The 18,741-nt window shown below is 30.7% G+C and overlaps 1 pseudogene; it reads left to right on the top strand.

Moving 5' to 3' along the window:
- Positions 1-10,067: 10,067 nt before the first annotated feature.
- On the top strand, positions 10,068-15,332 carry LOC111641994 (annotated as a pseudogene).
- Positions 15,333-18,741: the final 3,409 nt, after the last annotated feature.

Raw genomic sequence — 18,741 nt, forward strand, 5'->3', positions numbered from 1 at the left:
GATGTTAAGCCTAACAAATTCTTTAAAAAAAATAATAATCGTCGCTATTGTATCGTTAAAAATTATTTTTAAATTATTTTATTGCTCACAAAACAAACAACCACTTATAATTAGAAAATTAAGTTTCGTTTAAATACTGGCCTCCCTTTAATAGTCGAGCCAGTTAAAACACGCAAAAATTTAACAAAAATAATATTAAAGATAACAAAAATAATATTAAATTTAACAAAAATAAGTAGCCAAGACATAGCCAAATATTGTAGCGCCACATCACTAGCAGACATTTGAAATTTGCCGACTAGAACGATCGGTTAACCGATGTGACGGTTAATCGGGGGTCGGATAATCGATGCTCTATTGTAATACCAAGAAATTCTTTCTTCTGAAAAAGAGGATTAATGCCTATATCTGTTATTAAAGATCCTTTGAAGAAGTGGAAGGATCGCAGAACAACGGTCTTAGAATGGCATCCAAAGCAGGTTGGGGCTTGGGGATTTCTACAATTGTAATACTATTAATTACTTACGAAAAGTCCTGAAGAAGAGAGAAAAACAATCGACATTAGACAGATTCTTGAACCCTTTCAAACGGAAAAAACATGACTGATAAAAACGCAAGACTGTGTATGTACTGTATGTATTTTTATTATTACATATAAATAAACGTAGTAAGAAAGTATATATTTTTTTTATTTTCGGGGGTCTCCAGAACGAATTAATTAAATTCCCATTAAAACCTATGGTAAATCGATAATCGGTTAACGAACAATTCGGATAGCGAACAAAGTCTTGGAACGGATTATGTTCGTTAACCGATCACCCACTGTATATTTAATTTATTTAATTTAAAATATATGCTCCCCACCTCAAATTAGTAGTGGCTTTCCCCTGTACATCACACTTTTCCTTTAACAATAGAGTCCTACATCTCCCGTTAAATCATCCTAACAATAATATGGTTGGAGGCGTTTTGATACAAAAATCTACTTTGTGACAATATATCGCTCCGTAATGAGTAGTCGTGCCCATTGTTACACGGAAATTTACGTGTAAAATTATACATTTTGATATCTTCTCTTTGTTGAAACTGTGCCCTCTTTTATATTATATTTTGAGACACTATAAAGCGTTACATTTTGATATACAGAATTAAATATTGCTTTTTGAAACAGGAAAATTGTTTCTGTCAGCCATGCTCTTGTCTATAATTTTGTGCTGATTCTAATGAAAGATTCTGCATACTTGAAATTTCTTTAATTTACATTTTTTGTATGTAAAAGGGTGGATAGTTGCAACTTACGCGAATACAGTAATAAAAGCGTAATACAGTAATAAATGACGTAATAAAAGCGCAATTTCAATGCAGTGTAAAGAGTCGTGTCTTGTTTTGTGTTTTTCTGGCACAGGTGTGTACTTATACAGACCCAGAGTGCAGCCAGCGCAGGTGATAAAGAGGTGCCTTATAATTATTTCAGAAAACACTGATGGCTCACACGGTATGATGTTGCGGGCCATATCAGATTCTGGTTTTCAATTCAGTTTAAATGCGTGAAACATAAAGTCACCCATGAGAAAATGTTGTGCTTTAAATTACTGTCTAGACAGATTTTTAAACACTCCAAACACAATTTACTTTGATATTGTACAATTTTAGGACATGTTGAAAACACTTTCATAAAAAAAATTTCAGCAACCAGTTGCTTAACTTTTCCGGCAACATTTAGTGGAGCATTTAGTAGTTGTTATGATATATTATTTTTAAATTTTTTATATTTTTAACAATTGTAAAATAGAAAAAACTTAATTTTTAGGATAGGGGCGGGTTTTACAACAAATTATAAATGCTAATAACGAGTAAAATCGATATTAAAATTGACCCTACTAGAGATACACACGTCCTTCTTTATCTCCCCATCCTCTTGACCTACAACCACCAAACTTTAATGTCATGAGACCACCTAATACACAAACATCCATGCAAAATTTCAGAAATTTTCGATAAAAAACACAAAAGTTATTAAACCTCAAAGAGGGTGAATAAAATCGTGCCCTCCACAATCACACTAACATCCATACATAAAGAAATTAACCCCGAATTTTTTTGCATTTCAATGTACTCCGAGTCCAAAAATGTAAAAATCTTGGGGAATCATTTTTTGACCAATCGCCATACTTTCCCAAAGTTTTCATTGTTTTGAGGAGGGATCTATTGTAGTATCAGCTCTTATTGAAAATAAAGTAGCATTGTCAACTACAGAGTTGTAGCACACAAAAGATGCCTACTATTAGCCTTTCGAAACGTCAAGTGGGATCTCGGAATGGACTGTCAAATATGCCAGGTATATTCTTCACTGCACGACACGCCAGGATTAGCAGTGCATCACCTCATTACACAAGTGCAATGCGAGAATGGTTGGTTGTGCAGTTAGGTTTAGATTAATCGATTAGGCAGTTTTATTTAACGGCATTTGATTTTTCTATAAATTGCTTCATTTATATATTCATAGCCGTTCTACCCTAACTTAACTTCAAATTCAATCACTCTTGCCTTGCATTTGTGTAATGCAGTGATGCACCGTTACTCCTTCCGTGTCGAGCAGTGAAGCATATAACTGTCATATTTGACAGTCCATTCCGACATCCCACTTGATATTTCAGAATGCACTAAAGGCAAGAGTATGTATTTATTCATACTCTACAACTTTATAATTATATTGTCCTATTTTCATTAGGGGATAAAAGTACAAATGCTCTTTCCCATAGAAAGTCTGGAGGGGCTGGAATTTTCACCATTGTTTAGCATATGCATGGCATGACGACCGGATGGCCGAGCGATTCAGACGGGTTGAAAAATCCCCAGGAATTAGTCGAGGAAACTGTCCGACTCATCTCTATTGTCAAAATTAAGCTTTTTGCCATTTTATATAGTAGACCCCCCCATAACACTGTAGATAATTCTGTGTTATATGAATTCCATGTTTTACGAGTCACTTAGATTTTACAAATACGTGTGCCGTTCAGTCCGGCACACGTATTTGTAAAATCTAAGTGACTCGTACAACATGGAATTCATATAACACAGAATTATCTACAGTATTATAGGGGGTCTACTGTAATTTAATACATAGTCTTGATAGCATTTTATTTCCAAATAACGTTTCTAAACTTTTTTATAACTGTTTTTTAATGAAGCAAATATAAAGAAATAACATAATTCAATTTTTATTATAAATTTTTAAATGTAATTTAGTTTATTTTCCATTCTTAACAAATTTTAATAATATAGCCATAACAAAATAACATAAAAGAAAATATGTTCATAAATTAAGATATTAAGATAATATCCCAATTTAATTTCTTGTATTATAATATTGCATATAAATAAGTTTTCCTACTTGTACTTGTAAANCTAACAGTTACAATAAATATAAACTTTTACCACTGAATTATAATATTTATCATTTAATTAAATACATTTTAATTATAATCATAGAATAAATATATTTCCTTCGTACAGAAATGATGCTAATACTTTAAATTGTGTAAATAAAGTGATAGGATAAGGCAACGTGGAAGATGGAAGATCTGTACAACATGGAAGATCTGTCGAGGAGATGACACCCCCTAAAGGAAACTGCCCCCATTTAGGGGTTAGAAACGTGAAGAAAACACGAAAAACTCCACGTGGAAGCATGCTGTTGAGGTGCGAACCCGCGACCAACTACAGAACACTCGGAAAACTACACGTGCCAGTCCGTTGATAACGTGCGAACCCGCGATCATGCGTTGTCCAGTGGTTTTATCCACTCAGATTAAACTGAATATAAAATTTAGTCTGCCAATTTAAATTCCCCCTAATTATAATTAACAAATAAGAGAACTTCTGTGTATCCACTTTACGTCATTTATAAGGAATTTTTTTGTTAATTCCCTTATTCATACAGTTACATATTTACCTTTACTTTCTATGTTTAGCACAAGATTTATTTTCTTTAATAAATAATAAAGTCAGGTGATTACTAATATATTAAATATCTCGACTACGTAACCGAATTCTTGTAACTTAAATCATAGTATAGTATATATTATTAGTATATTTGAAAATGTAATGATAAGATGAGAGATTCGATAAAGTATTTATTTATGGCATGCAAATGTAGTGAGTAATAAATTAATTTCTTGAATATTTTATACAACTGCTGGCAGGAAAATAGAAAGACGAAATAAGATTATTATAATTAAACAGTAGATGTTTACAGCTACCTGTAGAAAGAAGTATCGAACAAATCTCCGCCAGATCTAGTATACATGCCGTCTTATTCAGGTTGAATTGTCGAGAGAAAAGATTTTACTTAAAAATTCAGCCGCTAGGGAAAATTTGGCTCTGTTGTTTACTTAACGAGTATATTACTTATGTTTTCTAATGAATTTTGGGAGTATCAAAAGGTTCTTCATCTGTCGAGGTATTGTGAAGAACGTTTTGCGACTCCCAAAATTCGTTAGAAAACATAAGTAATATACTCGTTAAGAAAATAACAGAGCCAAATTTTCCCTAGCGGCTGAATATTTTAAGTAAAATCGTTTCTCCCGACACTTGAACCTGCATAAGACGGCATTTAGAAGGTAGAAAAATAAATATATTATGACCTTTTTAAACTCCAAGGAACAATCTTAATATTATCGACAAAGTTGTAATTTGTCACACAGGAAATGACGAAATAAAATAATGTAATTGAAAAGATGACGAGACGATTACAATTCTTAATCCTTTCTATGAAAAATGACTCGAAAAATTATATAAAAATAGGTCACATATCTCTATTTATATCTATATTACATTCAAGCATTTGTTAAAACTCGTAGAAAACAAATATACAAGAGGACAGAATAAAAATACAAGATATTTTTCTTTTGTTGTTGTTTGTGGGTTCGGTATACAAAGGCCTTATTAGAGTACCAACAGCATACCAGAAGTGTCAAAGAGCATCAAGAGCATAACAAAGAGTACCAAGACGTGATAGAAGTATCAGGTTTGTCTCTTCTGTTTGTATGGTATCATTTACTGTCTTGCATATACAGGGTGTTAGGAAAGTTTCTCCGCAGTGGAATTGTAAATTATACTGAACCGAAACACCGTGCACGTGTAAAAACACACACTATTCCACAGCCTATAAGCGGCTGTGAAATAACACGTGTTTATAGTGCATGTAGTACCAATACAAAATGTCTTCCCGTGTACAAGTATCGAGTCGCAATCCAGTAATGTCTCTAAGTTTCTTTAATTAATTGTAGAAAAAAACTCTAAAACGTTATATATAACTTGTATATTAGTATGAGTTATTGAGACTCGAGATAATTTAATCTTAGCCATTCATGAATTCAACCATGCTCGACAATGAAGAGCGACGTTACTCCTTTTCATGTGTTAGACACGTGAAGAAAATTTGAATACTCCACGTGGTGTCAGGTTCACTGACGTATGTCTTTTTTTTTTTAATTGAAAGTCTCGTGTTTCCACTTGTTTTCCCAAATTTAAAAGTTTGGAAATTTCTCGGGATTTTCCGATCAGAAAATAAAATGTATGGTTGTAATCTACGTGATTACATTTGAGAAATTTATTAATAAAAACAAATTCTTAGAAATAGTAGAGATTAAAAAAATACTTTTATCAATTGTAATCAATGAATTCATTAGATAAAGGTTTACCCCACACGTGTTTCCTTGAATATCTATTAATTAAATACCATATTTTTATATTATTAACTCAATTAATACGCCTGTTAAAGTGTACACATATACAAAATAGGGTATATTATACAGCCTTATGTACTGTACAAGCTTGTAAACTGTACGACCCTATAAGGCCTCATAATTTGAAGACTACTGCAAATAAATACACTAAAACCTGTGTAAAACGATAATAAATTTTTATTCCATTTTGTCAGGTTCCCGAGTTCCGTCTTAGACAGGTGTTACTGTATTTTTTAAAGTGTAATAAAAATGATGGCGATTAATTAAGATATTATCAAACTAATCTAAAATAAATTAATTTTAATTAATTACATTTTTATAACGATTAAATATAATTTTATAGAATTTTTTATTATTTATTTTAGTTTAAAAGACAAATATTAAGTTTACCTTTTTATTTCATACGATTAAAAACAAAAAAACATTCCAACAACGAGTTGAATAACTTTCCCGACCAAACTTTAAAATTGCGTGTGGCGCCATCTGTTACGAGATTTAATTAAAAATAACTTTATTATTAATTATTATAAAATGACAAAAAGCTTAATTATTAGGGTAGAGATGAGTTCTATAAAACAATTGCAAATGCTAATAATAAGTAAAATCATTATTAAGTCCGACCCCACTCGAGATATGACAAGTGATTCCCTTCTATCTCCCCAACTCCTTGACCTTTTATCACCAAATTTTAACAGCATTAACTTCCATAATATATGAACCTGTGTACAAAATTTCAGAAATTTTCGACAAAGGGTACAGGAGTTATTTTGTTCAAATTGTCTGCACAAAATTTCGTTTTTCAACACATATATTACAAAAATACATATAAAAACCCCACAAGAATATGAATAACTAAATAATAATTAATTATTCATAAAACATTCAAGGTAAAACCATATTAGTTATGTTGAATTTCCCGTTTTATTTTAACATTTAACTTGAATTTCGCGATGAAAGAAATAATTCTTAGTAATCATTTAACCTGAAATTTAAAAATAAAAATAATTTTAAGTAGAAAAATAAATTAAAACATTATCGAAATTATTATTAACATCATTAAATACAGAATAAATTCGTGTTTATTGTTATGAAGTTGCACTCGTTTCGTCATAATAGTGCGTATCTTACGTCACCTCGCGCTTCCTCGTAATAAAAAAAAAGCGTAAGAATGACGTAAAAGTGTACGCTAGTGTGACGAAACGAAAGCGCTTAAAAGTTTTACACTTCTTGATACAAATAAACGAATACTTAATTATAACTAAATAACAATTTTATAAATTTAACACTTACAGAAATTACTTAAACACTGCGAATCAGGGTGGCTGGAAATTTTGGGGCCTCATAATATTTTTATTTAAAAAAAAGGAAAATTTTTATCAAGTTTTCTTAGAAATTTGAAAGTATGGGGCCCTTCTGAGCGTGGGGCCACGGCCTAAGGCCCAAAAAACCAACATTTGAGACGATCCTGCGGTGAATAAAAGTGTTTTTATTGGATTACGTTGGAAATTGCCCTATTCCCTTCTGCCCTATAATTTAAAATAAAATAATCAACAGAAGTATTAAGGAGAAACTTTTTATTATTTTAAAAATAATAATTAATTCAGATTTAAATAAAATTAAATATGATTTCTAATAGTAAAATTAACATAAACATTTAAGAAAAATACCTAAAAAATGGTTTTTATTTTATTTTATTAAAATATAAATTAAAAATAATATTTAATTAACTTTTATAAATTATTATATATTTTAACGCTTATGTAAAATTTCATACAAGTTATACAATATATTTATTACATTTTAATATATTTTAGTTTAATTATATTTAAACTTATTTCAAAATAGTTTAAAATTTAATAAATTAATCCTTCTTTCCTTGCCTTTCTTTTCATATATCCCAGATGGATCATTAGTTCGTATCGTTCTTCTTTACTCATTCCTTTTCTAAACATTTTCTTCAATCAATTATCCTATTTTTTGATCAGCAACACGATGCTCATCCTTACGTTTATAACCTCATAATCCTAGTCCTTACCTTTCGATCATCCTCACAACTCTTGTCCTGTTTTTAAACCAGCCTCAAAATTTTCATTTCCACCTTTAGCTCAACCTCACAACTCTTATCCTCACCTTTAGCTCAGCCTGACAACTCTTATTCTCACCTTTAGCTCAACCTCACAACTCTTATTCTCACCTTTAGCTCAGCCTCACAACTCTTATTCTCACCTTTAGCTCAGCCTCACAACTTTTATTTTCATCTTTAGCTCAATCTCACAACTCTTAACCTCACATTTAGTAGCTCAGCCTCACAACTCTTATCCTGACATTTAACTTTTTCTCACAATTTTTATCCTTACCTTTAGCTCAACCTCATAATTCTTATTCTCACTTTTAGCTCAACCTCACAATTCTTATCCTTACCTTTACACCAACCTTACAATCCTTTGTTTTTATCATTAAATCAACCTTACAATATTTATCCTTACGTTTAGATCAACCTCACAATCCTTATTCATACTTTACAATCCATAAACCCTCCATTCCCTCTAACAACTCTAATCCCTTCTCCTTTCAGCTTCACCTTCACCATTCTCTTATTTCAATAACTATTAACCTTTTCAAACTAGGTAAACCAATATTAAACCTCCACCATTAATTAACTAAGCAATAAATACATCAAAAATTGAGGTGAACCCCTTTAAAAAGTAAAAAAAATTTATGAAATAATCCTTTGTTACCCTTTTGACCTAGTTTGAAAATCGTGCAAAATTAAAAATTTTTTTAACTGGATAATAAATTTGTTTTCTTTTAAATTTTTATTGCTTAATCATAGATTTAGCAATAAATTGTTTAAAAATCCTTAAAAAGATAAAGAAGAAGAAAAAAAAACAATTTAAGTCACCCGGAATACAATTAAATCCTCATAGTCGTGGGGTGAATAACCTGCTTTGAATGCTTGAAAGTAGGTGACTTTAACGGAAAGATTCCAACCTGTTTTCACAAAATTGATGTAATGCACAGCAGTTAGAAGGTCAAAACAATTAAATAAACGTTAATAATAATAATTAACATGCCCCTTTATAATTGTAAACACAAATTCTTCTTATAATTAGGTTTATCGGTAAGATATAATTAAATTTACCTAATTAAATTTCGAATTTTTCTACTTATTCTACATAAAAATAATACGTATATAAAGTATAACCTCCGAATAGCGGACACCGTAGCGACCGAGAAGTTTGTCCGCTATATAGAGGTAAATATTACAAATGAAGGGTCTATTGTAAAAATGTCCGCCAAGTAGAGGTGTTCGCTAGGCGATTTCACTGTATATTGTAAAACCTGTTCAAAACGGAACCCGAATAAGAAGGAAACATTATTCATCACAGAGTAATTTTCTGTTTTAAAAAAAACCTGTTTAAAACGGAAACCTACCAATCCGGTCTCGTACTATTCCGGTTTACACAGGTTCTACTGTAATTACTAAAAATAATTTTTAAATATATAAAATAAAATCCCTTATTGTTTAGGGTAATTAATACTATTATAACCCATAAATTAGGTCATAAAACAGCCCATAAATCAGTGTACCGTATTATTTATGAGGAAATCATTTCAAAATTGTTTACAAAATGGAATCCTTTACTCAATACACTTCATTATTTTATAAATTATCATGAAAATACAGTAAAACCTGGCTAAACCGGAATCATACGTCGCGGAATATTTTTCCCAGTATGGCACCTTTCGTCTTAAGCAGGTTTTTGCTTTTTTTAACATAGAAAATCGCATCGTTCTAAAGAATTTTTTCGGTTTAAGCAGGTTCCGTTCTAGACAGGTTTTACAGTACAAGCTTACTTTTTTTTTTTTTATAAGATCCACATTCTTCTATACTAAAAATAGTACTGTTAAAGGAAAAATAATTCCAACCCCCCATTCAAGAATTAGAAAATTGAAAAAGAATGAAATTATTATTAATAAAATAAAAATAAATTATAATAAATTTTAATTTAATTTAAGCTTTAACAATAATTACAACAGAAAATTTAAAAAGGTCTACCCATTTGTGACGTCAGCCAACACATTATTCTCATTTATAAGCTATATTTACCTTGATAAATCGGTAATTTTGAGTTTTATTTACGGGGTTTTTATTAAGAAATAATCTATAGGCCTTATATTTGGGTTAATTATAATTTATTGATTCATTTTGAAGGTTTATTAGTTACCAACGCGCATCTAAATTCGTTTTCATACGCTGCAAAAAAGTAGTTCGGGGGGTTTGACCTGCATTCTTATATAACTTGAAGGTAGTAACTGTCTCACTAACACGATAGCAATTTTCCTCTAACAATTTTTTTGTGGTTATTTTTATTATTTTTCACTTTCCTTCACTGTAAGTCTTGAACATTCGTGAGCAGTGTCAGTCGTTTACTAGTGTTTACTCCGAATGTAAGCAACCTGTTGAAAGTTAAGTAAGTAATTATTTTACTGTATCATACCCGTATAACCCCCTATAAATCCCTTATAATTATAAATAATTTTGTCTCGAATAATATATTTTAAGGCGTTGTTTAAGTATTTTATATTATCTATGACTTAGAAATACAGCTGTATTTTCTAATTTGTGAATTACGGAAGTGTTTAAGGAATGTCCATTTGTTTAATTAATTTCTTTTATTATTTATAAGGCTGTTCCCCTTTTCTTCCATCAAATAATGATACGTGTAAAAATTACGAGGCCCTAAGCTGTAAACTCCCTAAGGCCTTTTATATTAGTTTATATAAATTGAAGCCTATATCCACTGTAGTTCGTATTGTGTAAGGACTAACTAGTGTTGGATTCTGTATAAAGGACTTGTTTTAAATTATACGAGGCCCTACATAGGAGTAGACTCGCGAGGCCTTTTAAGTATGAAGCCCATAGGCTACGTACGATAGTTCATATTGTGTAAGGACTAACTAGTGTTGGATTCTGTATAAAGGATTTGTTTTAGATTATACGAGGCCCTACACAGGAGTAGACTCGCGAAGACCTTTTATAGGCTATAANAGACTCGCGAGGCCTTTTAAGTATGAAGCCCATAGGCTACGTACGATAGTTCATATTGTGTAAGGACTAACTAGTGTTGGATTCTGTATAAAGGATTTGTTTTAGATTATACGAGGCCCTACACAGGAGTAGACTCGCGAAGACCTTTTATAGGCTATAACATGAAGCCCATATTCACGACATATTCTATAAGTTATACGAGGCCCTAGACTAGTGTAACATTTGATTTTCATATAAGTTAAATAAGCAGCAGCTTAGCTCTTTGCATTACGTTCCCTCGCGAGTCTATCCCTGTATAGGGCCTCTCATAATCTAAAATAGGTATTTAATTCAGAATCCAGCACTAGTTAGTCCTTATAGAATATAGCGTGATACAGATTTCGTGTTATATAAATTTATATAAAAGGCCTCAACTCTTGTTTAGGGCCTGGCATGGTTTTTTAAAGCTTTAGTTCATATATTCTAAAAGAAGGAAAGGAAAATAAAGTAAAGAAATATATAAAATTCTTTATATTATGTCTCCTTTGTTAGAAGGGATGAAGTTAGAACAAGGGATTAGAAAACTAGTCCAGAAAAGGATAAGATTAGGACAAAGAATTCCAAAAATCCCTATAACAGATTAGATTACAACAGGGATTAGAAGACAAATCTAGAAAAGGGATAACATAACAATAACGAATTTATTGGAATACAATGATAAAAATAATTTTGTTTTTGTCATGTTTTATTGCTGACATAAGTTTTATTTATTATAAATTTACTTGTCTATTGTTTTTATTTTTAAACATCCTTAAACATTCATAAACATCCTTATTTTTATTTTTATTTGAAAAAATAAAAATAAAAATCTTCTATAAATTTCACAATAATGTTTTAAGTCGAAGTTGTAGTATTTTGTACAAGGAATATTTTTGTGTACAATTTGTGTACTTATTTGTGTACAAGGAATATTTAGGGATCTTTACGAATTTACACGGATTTTCGAGGAATCTTCAGGCATCTTCAGCACACACAAGCACCAATGCTGTGATACTTGTGTGTGCATTGGTGCTTGTGTGTACTGGAATAAAGAAATTATTTGTACAAAATAGTAATTAGGAAAAAACGGTCGAAGATAATGAACTGATAAGGCAAGACATTTATTTATTGTAAAAACAAATTTCCAGAACATGTTTTCCATTTAGTTTTTCCTGTAGAAACTTTATTTTAGTGAATATTAGCTCAGAATTTACAGTTGTATGAATAAAAGTATTGTATTTATTTATAAATTCGACAATAGAAATATAATTTACATAGTTTTATGATGTGCAATATTTTGTTTTCGTTGTATTCACATTCTCTACTACGTAAAATGTCTGATAATATCTATAAATATTGCAACTAAATCAGGTAAGATAGTAATTAAACATGCAACTAGATTTATTTCTTATGAAACAAGGACAACTTCAGATTTCTAAAAATAAAAATAAATGCAACTAAACACTTAAATAACCTCTTGTTTAGCGTCCTTCTAACAGTTAAAGATGGGATACTAAGTTATTTGTACTGGAATGATCTGTTTCGATTTAACAGAATATTGTTTAGTCTATCGTGTGAAAAGGATCAGAAGACATATCCAGACAAGGATTAGAGATGTCAAGGAAAATAAACATGTTAACGTGTCAGTTTGTCCGTATACTCCTTTGTTTTATCATATAAGGATGCAAGGCAGGAATACTTTTTATTTAATACTTTAATATTCAAATACAGTTTGCAGTTTTTTAATCCGGCAACATCGAAACTAGCCATGACTACCCAAGGAAACCACTTAATCTAAACACCTAAATCATATACAAATTGCAACTTTCTTAATCCGGTCCCACAGGTGATCGAGTAGACAAAGCCACTAAACAACAGCCACGTGAAGTTTTCTGGATTTCCTTCACGTTTGTAACACTTAAATAGGGACCAATTTCCTATTAAATAGAAAGTTCTCCTAAGAGGAACCCCCTCGACAGATCGCCCTTATATGTACAGATAATCCAAGTCTTAATCCGGCAACCTCAGGATCTAGCCACTGCCGGACTACAGAAATTGATTTTTAAGCTCTTATGGAAACCATCTATGCTTATTCCATATACATATTGCAGTGTATATGTACAGTCGACCCCCTATAACATTGTTGATAATTCCGTTTTATATGAATTCCATGTTGTACGAGTCACTTAGATTTTACAAATACGTGAGCCGTTCATAGCCCGTCACATGTATTTATAAAATCTAAGTGACTCGTACAACATAGAATTCATATAAAACGGAATTATCAACAGTGTTATAGGGGGTCGACTGTATATACATATTTTTTAACTTTTTTCTTTCAGTCTGTGCTACAATTCTAAATAAACACACATTCTTTCTAGAGATTCTGTTTGAAGTATTGTTTTCATGTAACAATTCATATCTTAATTGTCTCATCTTTTTCAATTTCCGTCACTCATAAAATAATAAATGTTGTTTTATTTGCATGCTTCGAAGAAAAAGTAATCAGGGAATAGCCCACAGTTTTCCTTATTATAAGTAATAAAATCAAGATATATATTACAGGAAACTCTATTTTATAGACATGTTTAGCAATATACACTTAAGAGATTCAAATATGATTTTATTTTTCCGGCTATTATTTATAACAGAGGGAAAGTATTGCGATCGGTAAAAAATGGCCCTTCAAGATGTTTACATTTCTGTATTCGGAGGACCTTGAAACGTCCAGGAATTCATATAAATTGATGGGGATTTTCTGTATGTATGGATGTTAGTGTTTGTGTGGGAGGCAGGATTTTGTTCACCCAATTTAAACATTAATAACTCCTGTTCCTTTTGTGGAAAATTTCTGAAATTTTGCAAGGTGGTTTGAGTATTATGGGTATTATCGCTGTTAAATTTTGATGGTTATAGGTCGAGGGAGTGGAGAGATAGAGGTAGTCACGTGTCATATCTTCGGGGTGGTCGGACTTAAACTTATTTTTGGACAACCTTGTGTTCTTAATTAATTAAAGTGTTTTAATTTTATTACATTTGTTAAATTTCGATGGTATTTAATGACTTGAAAAATATTTTTGCAGCTATCCAAATGGCTCAAACAACTTACAACGTCTCTACTCCTGTACCACAGCCATTCGAATTTGAGAAGATCGTGGATAAAGATAACAGAATAAGATGGATGCAAAACAATTGGCATCATTCAATTTATTGGTCAATTTTCTACGTTATTGTCATATTCAGTGTTCAACGTTTCATGAGGAATCGTTCGGCTCTTGAACTGAAAACTCCACTAATAATATGGAATTTAGGTTTGGCATTATTTAGTTTGGGTGGAACAGTCAGAATGTTACCAGGATTTTTACACATAATTCAAGAATTCGGATTTACCTTCTCTGTTTGCGATAACCAATACGGTAGAAGAATACAACCCAGTGTATTCTGGGGATGGTTATTTGTCACTTCTAAAGTTCTAGAATTTGGCGACACGCTCTTTATTGTATTAAGAAAGAGGAAATTGTTGTTCTTACACTGGTACCATCACATTATGACTCTCATGATGTGTTGGTATACAACTGGCCATTTAGTAGCCGTGACGCATTGGTTTGGTGTCATGAACTATTTTGTCCACTCTTTAATGTACTCGTACTACGCATTATCGGCATTAAATATAAAAATGCCACGAATTATTGCCATGTCCATAACCTCATTGCAGTTGTCTCAAATGGTAATTGGTAGTTTTGTATGTTACTGGGCCATTCATACAAAATGGCAAGGTAAACCTTGCGAGTTTCCTGATAATGCTGTTATAGTAGCCTTGACAGTTTACATTACATACGTTCTATTATTTGCTAGATTATTTTACAATTCATATATTTCAAAACCGAATAAAAAATTAAAGAGTAAATAAACATTTAAAAAATCTATAATCTCAATTAAGTTACTAATTATTGTTTATTTTAATTAAATATTAATGTATCATTAATATTATATTGTTTTTATCGGAAAATTTATAAAATCTTATTATTTTTTTATTGAATTTTTAGTGACTATTTAATATATAATGGATATACAGGAAGTACAGGATCCTTTATACACGGGTTGATTATATTATGTTTAGAGTCCTCTGTAAAACGAATTATTGGGCAAAATCTCAACAAAATTTGATGTAAACACTATTCTGAGTACGGTTTCTATTTTCGAGAGAAAAACATTTTACTTCAAAATTCTGCCACTAGGAGAAAGTTTGTCGCTGCTATTCGATTAATATATATACTGTGTACGTTTTCTAACTAATTTTGAAGTTTTTTTTTTTTTATTACTTTTTCTGCCTTGGGGGCACTAAGAAGGCCTCTTTTAACAAGTCCATTATGAGTTTCTGCCACCTTGACTTCTCGGCCATGCAACTGTGTCAAACTAATTTTGGGTACAAAAGTAGTGGCAAAAACGCCGAAATTACTTAAATGCCGAGTTGGCATTGATAGAATGGCTTCAATAATTGCTGCTTTATTAATAGAATGCTTTAATTAATAAGTCACGATCGAGTAAAGTGGGCACCATGACTCTTCAATTGTCGAAGAATTATGAATAACAGTTTGTGTTTTCTTTTTATATCCGCAGTTCATTAGAAAATGAACGTAATAGGTGATACAAATGATCAGCAGCGCTAATTTCGCCCTAGCGACTGAATTTTCAATTTTCCCGGAAAAAAAACCGCACACTCGGGACAATATTTATATCAAATTTTTTAATATTCGCTCAATACTTTTTTGTGTATTGATAGATAGCTCTGAACACCTCTTTAAGTTGTATGAAAAGTAAAAAAAGCAATGTATAATTTTGATACAAAGTATATAAAATCATCAAATACCAAAAAAATGGAATAAAATGTAAAAAATTCCTAAGTAATTCTATTATTTTGTTGGGTTAGAAAGTAAAATGGTGAAGTGATATGGTTGCTAGATACCCAATTTTCCAAGATTGTCTCGGATTTCTTTCGACTATTGTCTAGAGACAGGAAGACTTTATTCTAAAAATTGTTCGTACAGTGAAGAAGTTTTTTTTTTCTTTTTCAATATTTTAACGTATATCTATCAATGGCTGAGTAAAAATACACATCTATTGATGTCCCAGAATTGAAAATTTCCAGTATCTTTCGAGAAAAACTCTCATTTTGTCCTGATTTTAGACCCAAGTATATGGCAACTCTTCGGAGCGAAAGAATTGCAAATAAAGTATTAATAAGAAAAGTGTTTTTTATAAAGTTCAAAAGAAAGAAAGAAATTTTGCATTTTACTTCTCTGAAGTTGTTTTTACTTCTTCTTCTCCCAAATATTGTGAAAGGAGCAGAAGTAAAAAGATCTTCAGAGTAAAAGAGGAAATTATGAGAAACATGCGGAAAGATTGTGGATTGTGCATTGTGGATCTGAAAGAACGTTATCAATTGTAGATTATGGTTCTGAAAGACCATTATTAATTGTGGATCTGAAAGCCCGAAGAGGAACACTGAACAGCATTTAAAATAGAAAAGTGTGATGGACAAATTTTTGGATCTCTTTCTCAAAAGACAAAAAAATAGTTTGTAAAAGTTTTTAAAAGTATTTATTAATAAAATGTAATATAAAATAACTCAATAATCTTATATTTTTAATGAGACTTTAACGGAAAAATTTATATATATATATATATGTATGTCTGATCTTTCTACATGCAATTATCTGAAAGATGGTCAAAGATATTGGAATATTAAAAATTGATTTATTAAAATGATTGTTTTTTGTTTATTTGAAAGGGAAAAATGTTCATATTTTATTCATTTATATTTTAAATTTCAGGAAAAATATTCCTTCTAAATTTTCACTGATAAAATATTTACTTGAAGGATCGCGCAATTGGCCAGAATTGAGTCTATAATTAAATTATAATAATTTTTTAAATATAGTTTATGTATTTTTAATATGGCCTAATTTTAAATGTGTCGTAGTTCAGGAAGAACAAGTTTATTTTTACTTTGTAAATTATTAGGTATTCGATGAAATGGGGAATATTCACTTAATGAGGTTCTCGGGATTTTTTCTCAGAGAGAAAAACCACATAAGATTTCTTCTATTCTATTGTTGATTTTACTCTTTTGATGAGATTAAAAACATAGAAAAACAAGTAAAATCTCCTTAAAAAATAGCTCCTGATGTAGCCATGGTTCCTACGTAGCTCTTTAATTAAAGGGGTGAACAGACTTCTTATCGCGTCTAGACTGTAGTTACTTCAGTGTAACGACTGTTAAAATAAATTTACCTTTGCTTCATAAGGTAAGAGAGAAGATATAATAAAGAAAAACTTAGGAGAAGTAATTATCCCTGGTTTCTTCCTTTGGGAACCATTGATACCATTTCGTTTAATTTATCTGTTAATTAGTAAAAAAAATAAAAGACCTAACTTTCAAGTAATAGTTTAAATCATACAAAATTAATTTATTTAATGAAGTAGATATCGAACACTATTGCATATTTCCTCATAATTTATTAATTTTTTCAGCTTAATGTTAAATGAGTTTAAGAAGAAACGTTTTTTACTTTACTCAGAAGTATAAGAAATCATTAAAAAAAATTAGTTTTAAGTCTTTAAATTAAAATTATTCATGTTTAATTTCGATTTACACTATAAATTACTTAACTCTCTTTCGGAGAATTTCCTTCTATTAGCCACACTGGCCCAAAAATCAGTTAACCATTTTTTTATATCTTCCATATACACTCGACCCCCCTATAACACTATTAACAATTCCGTTTTATATGAATTCCATGTTGTACGAGTCACTTAGATTTTACAAATACGTGTGCCGGGCTGTGAACGACTCACGTATTTGTAAAATCTAAGTGACTCGTACAACATGGAATTCATATAAAACGGAATTATCAAGTGTTATAGGGGTCAACTGTACTTGGCAGGTGGATTTGGCAGGCTTTATAATTACTTTTGACGACAGAGGGCGTATTATTGCGACTTGAAAATACCGTTTAATTAATACAGATACGGTAATAATACAAGATTTGCCTTTAGCACCTCTAGCGGACAGAAATGATATAAACGTAGGATAAATGTAACTGACCTGTGTGATTGTCGACAGAGTGAAGGTCAAGCGGTTAAAATGCCATATATTCGTATAATTCGTATAATATATACATCATTATGGATAAATTAATACACAATGATCTATTTTATACACTAATTAATACATTTTAAGATGTTTTAAGTTTAATATTTAATTAGAATTTTATTTAACGATATTACAATTAACAATTTATTTCCAATATAAAATAATTATCAATTATTTCGACAAAATAAAAGTGAAAATATAACTTAAATTTAATTTTGATTTATCTCATTTTGTTCCGAGAGATGGCATGGCCGTAGAGAGATAACATTCTGATTGGCCATTGTATTCACGTCACTCGATCGAAGTTTCCGTTGCTTATTCAAATTCTTTTGAATTTGTGTAAGCAACACAAGCTCTAACAGATAAAAAATTAGACGGCCAAGCATTATGGAAGCAGTCTACTTCTCTGAGGACCGGGGTCAAAGCTTATGAGTCGAAAAAATCCCAGGAATTTTTCGGAGGTGGGTCCATTTGGATATGTGGGGGGTCCCGTTTCCCATTGTAGGTCTGGCAGATATATATTTGTTATTAAAATTTGATATTCACATTTCAAACTTTTTAAAAAAAATATATTTATATAAAGGTACCTTTGTGGCCCGCTGAATATACGTAAATTTCTAATTTGGCAAGTAAAATTTCCCAGATGCCATTTACCTGTAAAAGAACAATGATAGCATACTACTCCTATACATAATGATATGAACAATTAATAATGGAATTACATAATATAACAATTAAGAATGATTAAAATACTGTATATAACA

This window comes from Centruroides sculpturatus, unplaced genomic scaffold, assembly GCF_000671375.1.
Source record: "Centruroides sculpturatus isolate CEXI.00-Female unplaced genomic scaffold, Cexi_2.0 scaffold113, whole genome shotgun sequence".
Lineage (NCBI taxonomy): Eukaryota > Metazoa > Arthropoda > Arachnida > Scorpiones > Buthidae > Centruroides > Centruroides sculpturatus.